Raw genomic sequence first — 7,015 nt, forward strand, 5'->3', positions numbered from 1 at the left:
ATGATTTGCTCATCAAATGAAAGGGTTGTTTGTTTTTTTTACTATCAATTTCTGAGAGTTCTTTATATATTCTGGATATAAATCCTTCATTGGACACATGACAAAAATATTTTCTTTTTTTTAAAGATTTTATTTATTTATCTTTAACAGGGAAGGGAAGGAGAGAGGGAGAGAAATATCAATGTATGGTTGCCTCTCATGTGTCCCCTGCTGGGAACTGGCCTGCAACCCAGGCTCGAATAGAACCTGGGAATCAAATCATGATCCTCTGGTTTGCAGGCCTGTGCTCAGTACATTGAGCTACACCAGCCAGGGCCCATCAGCATACATATTAAATTCTATATCTTTCCCCTCCAGTATCTGCTTCTGTTTCTCAGAAACTGAAGAAACTTAGCATGCCATTCTTTCTTTTCTGCCTCTCCTTTCCTATTCTATCTCATGTTTTGTTATTGTTATTTTCCTCTGTACATTTTGTCTAGACATGTTTTTTCAGAGAGAGGTCATGGGTGGTAAATTTTCTAAGTTCTTGAACATTAGAAAATACTGATTTTTGTGTCCTTTATTTTTATTTATTATTTTTTTAAAGTTTTATTTATTTATCTGTAGGAGGGAAGGGAAGGAGAGAGGGAGAGAAATATCAGTGTATGGTTGCCTCTCATGCGTCCCCTGCTGGGAACTGCCTGCAACCCAGGCACGTGCCCTGACTGGGAATTGAACCACAATTGTCTGGTTCACAGGCCCACACTCAATCCGCTGAGCTACAGCAGCCAGGGCTGATTTTTGTGTCCTTTAAAAGAAATCCTTACCTGAGTATATGCTTATTGATTTTAGAGGGAGGGGGAGGGAGGGAAGGAGAGAGGGAGGAGAAACATTCATGTAAGAAAGAACATGGCCCAACCAGGGACCAAACCCGCAAACCAGGCATGTGCCCTGACTGGGAATCAAACCCGTGACCCCTGGGTTTACAACTAACTGAGCCATACCAGCTGGGGCTTTTTCTCTTATTCTTGCAAGTTGAAAACAATTTCAAGATACTGTTTCGTTGTCTTTCTGCCGCAGTATTACAATGAGAAATGCAATACCACCCTCTTTCTCTATGTATTTTCTTTGGAAGATTTAGAATTTTTTTATCCTTGGTTTTCGGAAAGGTCACCACAGTGTTCTAAGTATTAGTCTTTTTAAAAAATGTATCCTTTTTGGCACTTTGTGTGCATTTTCAATTTGAAAACTGACATATCCTTGAAAACCTCATTCTATTTATTTCTTGGACTTAACTCCTCAGTCAAATTCAATCTTTTTCCTATGCGCAACTCCTATTAGCTGGATATTGATTTTTATGTTGCTTCTGAAATACCCGGCTGTTTGATTTTTACATATAAAAATGGAATCTAGGTCTCTCAGGTCCATAAACTCTACGGGAAAGAGGGCTACAGAGAAACAAAAAAGCGGGCTGCAGAGGACCAGCATGGGTGTCCTCCTAAGTTAGCTGGGCTAACGGAATAAATGGAAGGAAAATTTGCATTTAATTATCTGGACGACATAAGCAGTGTTGAGGTAACAGTCTTAATAACACTTGTTAATTAACATAACTACTTGAATTAGCTCCCTTGGTAAATTTGATTCTTGCTGAAACTGACACTGGAAGGTGACATCACCATCTTGTGGAAGCTTGCTAGGAATGCAGAGTCTCAGGCCCACCCTGGACCAGCTGAATCTTCATTTTACCAAATCTGCGCCTTACGAAGGAGGCGTGGAGGCACGTTCAAGTCTGAGAAGTGCTGCTCCGGAGAGCTGCTGCTCATCTCCAGCGCTCATAGAGCGATGTGTTTCTAATCTTCAATACTAGAGTGCACATGCCTTCAGGGTCTGCTTCTCGACTAACTCGTCCTCAATCCAGGGCACCTAGCACAGTGCTTTTCTTTTCTATTTTTTTATACAGAGCTGCTCAATAAGTATTTTTTAATAAATTAATTCTCCCATAGATGTGAATTGGATATCCATCCTCATCTCCAAGGTGGGCACACACTTTCTTCCTATTAGCGGCTTGCTTCCCCCTACCTCTCAGATGAAGGACCTCACATTGTCCGTTCACTTTAATTGCCCCCAGATCTCACGCCATTAAGAAAATCTCATGGGTAGGAGTCATTTCAGACATTTCTGATATTTCAAGAAAAAGCAGTGTCAGATTTCACACATATTGCTAGTCAGGAGTTCACCGTGGGGGCCTAGGCTTTGGTTTTATCTGCTCTCAGTGAACTCACAGGCTTATCGGAATTTCCATAACTACAGTTACAGGCACGCAGCAGCTTTCCTTAGAATCTCAGGAGCATTCCTTTGATCGTTTTTTTCCCCTTCTGATAATGAGGAGGAATTGAAACAAATGTGAAGATGGCCTATCACTTGGAATTGTTCATTCTCCTCACTGTGGCAGAGATGTTTCGCCTTTGTAAACATTTCAACCCTTCTGGGAAATGGCCACGTTGAACAACTTGGAGAATTAGCGAGAAGAGTGTGGTAGGCGGAGTGATGCCCCGCCCACAAGGTCCTCGTTAGTCTAGGTCTCGGTTCCCGCTCCTCCAAACATGTGCCTGTGTTGCTTTAGGTGGACAAAGGGTCTTCACAGATGGGATCTGGGACCTGCAAATGGACAGATGACCCTGGACTATCCCCGTGGGTCCATTGTGATCCTGTGAGCCCCTAAAAGCAGAGAAACTTTCTGGCTACACAGAAAGAGTGAGAACTTGGCCCCCAAGAATGGAGAGAAGTTTCCATGGGCCAGGAATCGCAGGTGGTCCCCAGAAGCTAGAAAGGCAAGGACACACATTCTGTTTTAGAACCTTCCAGAAAGGATGCCGCCCTGTTGGCGCCTTGATTTTAGCCCGAGGAGATCTGGGCTGGACTTCTGATCTATAGAACTGTAAGGTAATGCATTTATGTTGTTTGGGACACCGCATCTGTGGTAATTTTTTTCACAGCAGAAACAGGACACTCGTACAGAGAGGAAGACACCTGTACACCTCTGTTGTTTCTGGGTATGTTGGCAGGTAAAGACCAGGTTGCAAGTGTTCAAGAAAGAGTCTGTTTTGTTACATTCCTTTGCATCATCTGAGTCTGCCCAGTTATCAGGAAATACTTTCATCTTTTGTCATAAACTCCATTTCTAAAATTTCCTTCCTTCCCCTCCTCTGATGTGAAGTTCTGAGGATCCAGTGCTGGGAGGGAGGGCGGATGAACATGGCAAGTAGTGCTGGTCTTTGAAGGGTATAGATGGGGGTCCATCCCCTAAAACACCTGTCCCCACCCCAGGTCTAAAACTGCATCATTAGAGAACCACGACTTGCATCTGCTTTAGTTTTAAGAGTTTTCCATTATTACAAGCACGATACCTCCCTGTGGTAGGAATGGATGGAGAGCATGATGAGAAGGGAGGAGAAAATTAAGAGAAAAGAACAGGATGGTAAGTGGCTATTCTCAGTGCCACTCAGTACAACCGTCTTCTAAATTTCCAAACTCATAGTGCTGCGGTAAACATAGAGGTGCTTATGTTCTTTTGAATTAGTGTTTTGGGTTCCTTTGAATATAGTCCCAGAGTGGGATTGTTGGGTCAAAAGGAAGATCCAGCCTTGGCTGGTTTAGCTCAATGGATTGAGTACAGGCCTGTGAACCAAACAACCTCGGTTCAATTCCCAGGCAGGGCACATGCCTGGGTTGCAGGCCAGTTCCCAGTGGGGGATGCATGAGAAGCAACCATACATTGATATTTCTTTCCTTTTCTCCTTCCCTTCCCCTCTAAAGATAATAAATAAAAAATCATTAAAAAACCCTAAGGATATTTAGATTTAAAAACGGCAGATCCATTTTTAATTTTTTGAGCTATTACCATACTGCTTTCCACAGTGGCTGCACCAATCTGTATCATTACTTACGATCACCAAGATATGGAAGCAGCCCAAGTGTCCATCAGTAGATGAGTGGATGAAACTTCTACAGGACATTTACACCATGGAATACTACTCGACCATAAAAAAGAGGAAAGTTTTACCCTTTGTGACAGTATAGATGGGCCTGAGAACATTATGCTAAGTGAAACAAAGAGCAGGATGACAGCTAAGGTGGGGCAGGTCAGAGGGCGGAGGGATCAAGCAAAAAGAAAAACTCGTGGGCATGGACAGCAGTGTGGTGATTGCGGGGGGGTGTGGGTGGGAGGTATAAGACTGGTAATGGGGAAAAATAAAATAAGAAAATATAAAATGCAAGGGAAAAAAATAAAAACAAAAGTAAAAAAAATTCGAACTTAGAACTTGAAAGTCTGTAGAACTTCGATACCCAGAAAGGTTGCTTTTCCTGAACCCCCGATCACTTTAAGTTGAAAGTCACGTCAATGATGTTCTTGTGACCTCTCTGGATCTTTGGTCTCCCTAAGGTGCAGTGGGACCAGCTGCTGTTGAATTTATCATCTCATTGAATGATAAGGTACATTTTGATTCAGAGAAAAAAGAAACCTTAATATCTTTGTTAAGTCCCAAAATTTAAAGGACACTTGGAATTCATGTTAATGTGATTCATTGGAAGCCTTCTTTCAATCTGAATTCTCTATTTATACAAAAGGACAAGCTCGTTAAGTTCTCAGAGTTCTCAAGGAGGATGATGATAATTGACTACTGAGCTGTGGCATTTCCATGTTTTTAATAGAAGCTGAGATGAAAAAAACTTGACCCTTTTGACATCACTTACCTAAATAATTGCTTATCAAAAACAATTATGGTTTTAGACCTTGGAGCAGAGAAATTCTTGGCTTCAGAAAGCCTAGAGAAAATATTAAGTGGAAGCAAGCTTCTTCCACCCGGCCCATCCCTGCCTCTTCCATTGGTCTAATTTTATGATTTTATACTCCTTTTGTATTGACCCTAGAGATCTTTGTCTGGAATAGTGTCCACTGAAAGTGGGAAAACCGATGACTATGCTTGTATATCTATGTATATAGACATGTCTGGAAGGATGTTAATCTACCCAGGTGTTAACCATGGTTGTCCCCTGGGCCATGGGGTCCCAGGGAACTTTCTGTGCCCACACCTGAGGATGGGTCACCTGACGTGGAGAAGGAATGCTCTCTTTGCCCCTGGCTTTCCTTTGGCCTCAATCTTGGGTCATTGTCTCCTGTGTGCTTATAGGCAGCATATACGTAGCTCTTCCTCGGTGCTGGTGGGCGGGGGTTCAGGGGAGAGAGGTAGGAGAAGGTGGGCATGCAAAAAACAGCAGGTGCCATCTCTGGCAGAATACTTTACACTAGACAGTGGGTTCCCACACATAATGACCTTTTTGATTATGCTTTTCAATATGTTTTATGGTACATTTTTAAATTACCCTTGTAATGAAACTGCAAATTAAGAAAATTTCAATAGCAATTTTGTTGACTTCTGAGAATAGGTCATCAGAATCCCAAGGGATATTTGGGTTCAAGTTAAGAATATACTTTCTTTGAGACTCTGGGTTTACTAGTTTTATTTCTACATGCCAGGGACACTGTAATTTTCAGAGAGTTGTGCTGCCACCTGCTACCCTCTCCCACCCGTTTTCCTGGCAGTATGAGATATAGTAGTGCATTTTTTTTTCAGGGAGAGAGTTTAATCTTGTTTCTGAAAAAAAAAAAAAAAAAAAAAAAAAAGCCTGCATTTGGATGTGAAAGGAAGGAATTCCTATGGATGATGAGGTTGACTGCAATGGAAGTGTTTTTTTTTTTTATGACAAGCCAGATGTCATTAGTCCTTGTAGATATGTGACTTGTTATCACTATATTAGAAGGCAAAGCTGCACCAGCACATTTTCAGTCTTACTTGTGATGCACAGTAAGTTAGACTGGTCAGAATCTAATCATGTCCACTTTCAATAGACATTCCAAATAAGCCATCGCCCTGGCTCCAAAGAAGAACGAGATGCCTGTGCAGAAGGAGCTGTGAGCTCCCAGCAGAACCTCACAATACAAACGCCCGGCCCTGGCTCTTGTAAGGCACCCATCTGTCTGTCCGTCCATCCATAGTGTACTTCTCAGTCCCCAGGTACCTTTCCACAGTGGACAACCATAGATTTCCCTAACACCAATTCAACTGAATACTGTAGCAGAGGGATTCATTCTTTACATTTTTTTTAAAGTTCTGTTTTTCTCTAATCTATGAATTGTTGGAGAAGCCTCTTAAACTGCCTTCTGGTTGTGTTAACTTTTTTTTTGCTACATCATTACTCAAGCCAAACTGATTAAGACTAATTTTGGTCAAAATAAATACGTGTCTTGGCAAACAATCAACATACTGAGTCTCAACCAGAGGGAATTAAATCGAGATTCATGTTAGGATGGACATTCTTAATAATTGCAGCAGTATCCAACATAATCTGATGAACTGGTGGAGACGTAATGTTCCCAGTTTGTCAGACTGCCCTAGAATTCATTTGCTCTAGTTTCTCTCACTTTAGAGTTGCTCTTTGATTCTGGCACATCCTTCTCTCCGGTAATGGTTTCGGATCAGCCTGTCTGATTCACGGCTGCACAGAGAAGCTTTTCTCAGGAGCTAGCAGGACGATTGTTGAACGCATGAGAGGCAGATGGTAGACTTTATTTTCCTGGCCCATCTGCTTGTGCAGGGACTGATTATACATCCTAAGTAAGTGGCACAATAAGTTGCATTTAACTTTGGTTCATCTCACATGTTTCCTTGTGGAGAACCTAAAATACAACACCAGTAAGAGCCTAAAACCTGTGTGGGGAGTGGGCCCCTGAGGACATGGCCATGACCTTGGGCTGGAGCAGATCCATGAGGTCATTTGTTTTGATGCTTCTAGGCTTCTTGCTACCTCATTGCTAGATGAGAGTTTAGTCTTCTCTTGAATACCTTGAGTGATGGGGAACTCTCTGTTTCCTCTTTAGACAGTTTAACTATGACATAATTATTCCTTCTTTTGAGCTGATGTTGACTTCTGATTAATTTCCACTTATTAGTCCCAACTATACTCTTTGGCAGCA

The sequence above is a fragment of the Artibeus jamaicensis genome, unplaced genomic scaffold (genome assembly GCF_021234435.1).
Source record: "Artibeus jamaicensis isolate MK-2021 breed Jamaican fruit bat unplaced genomic scaffold, CSHL_Jam_final contig_519, whole genome shotgun sequence".
Classification (NCBI taxonomy): Eukaryota; Metazoa; Chordata; class Mammalia; order Chiroptera; family Phyllostomidae; genus Artibeus; species Artibeus jamaicensis.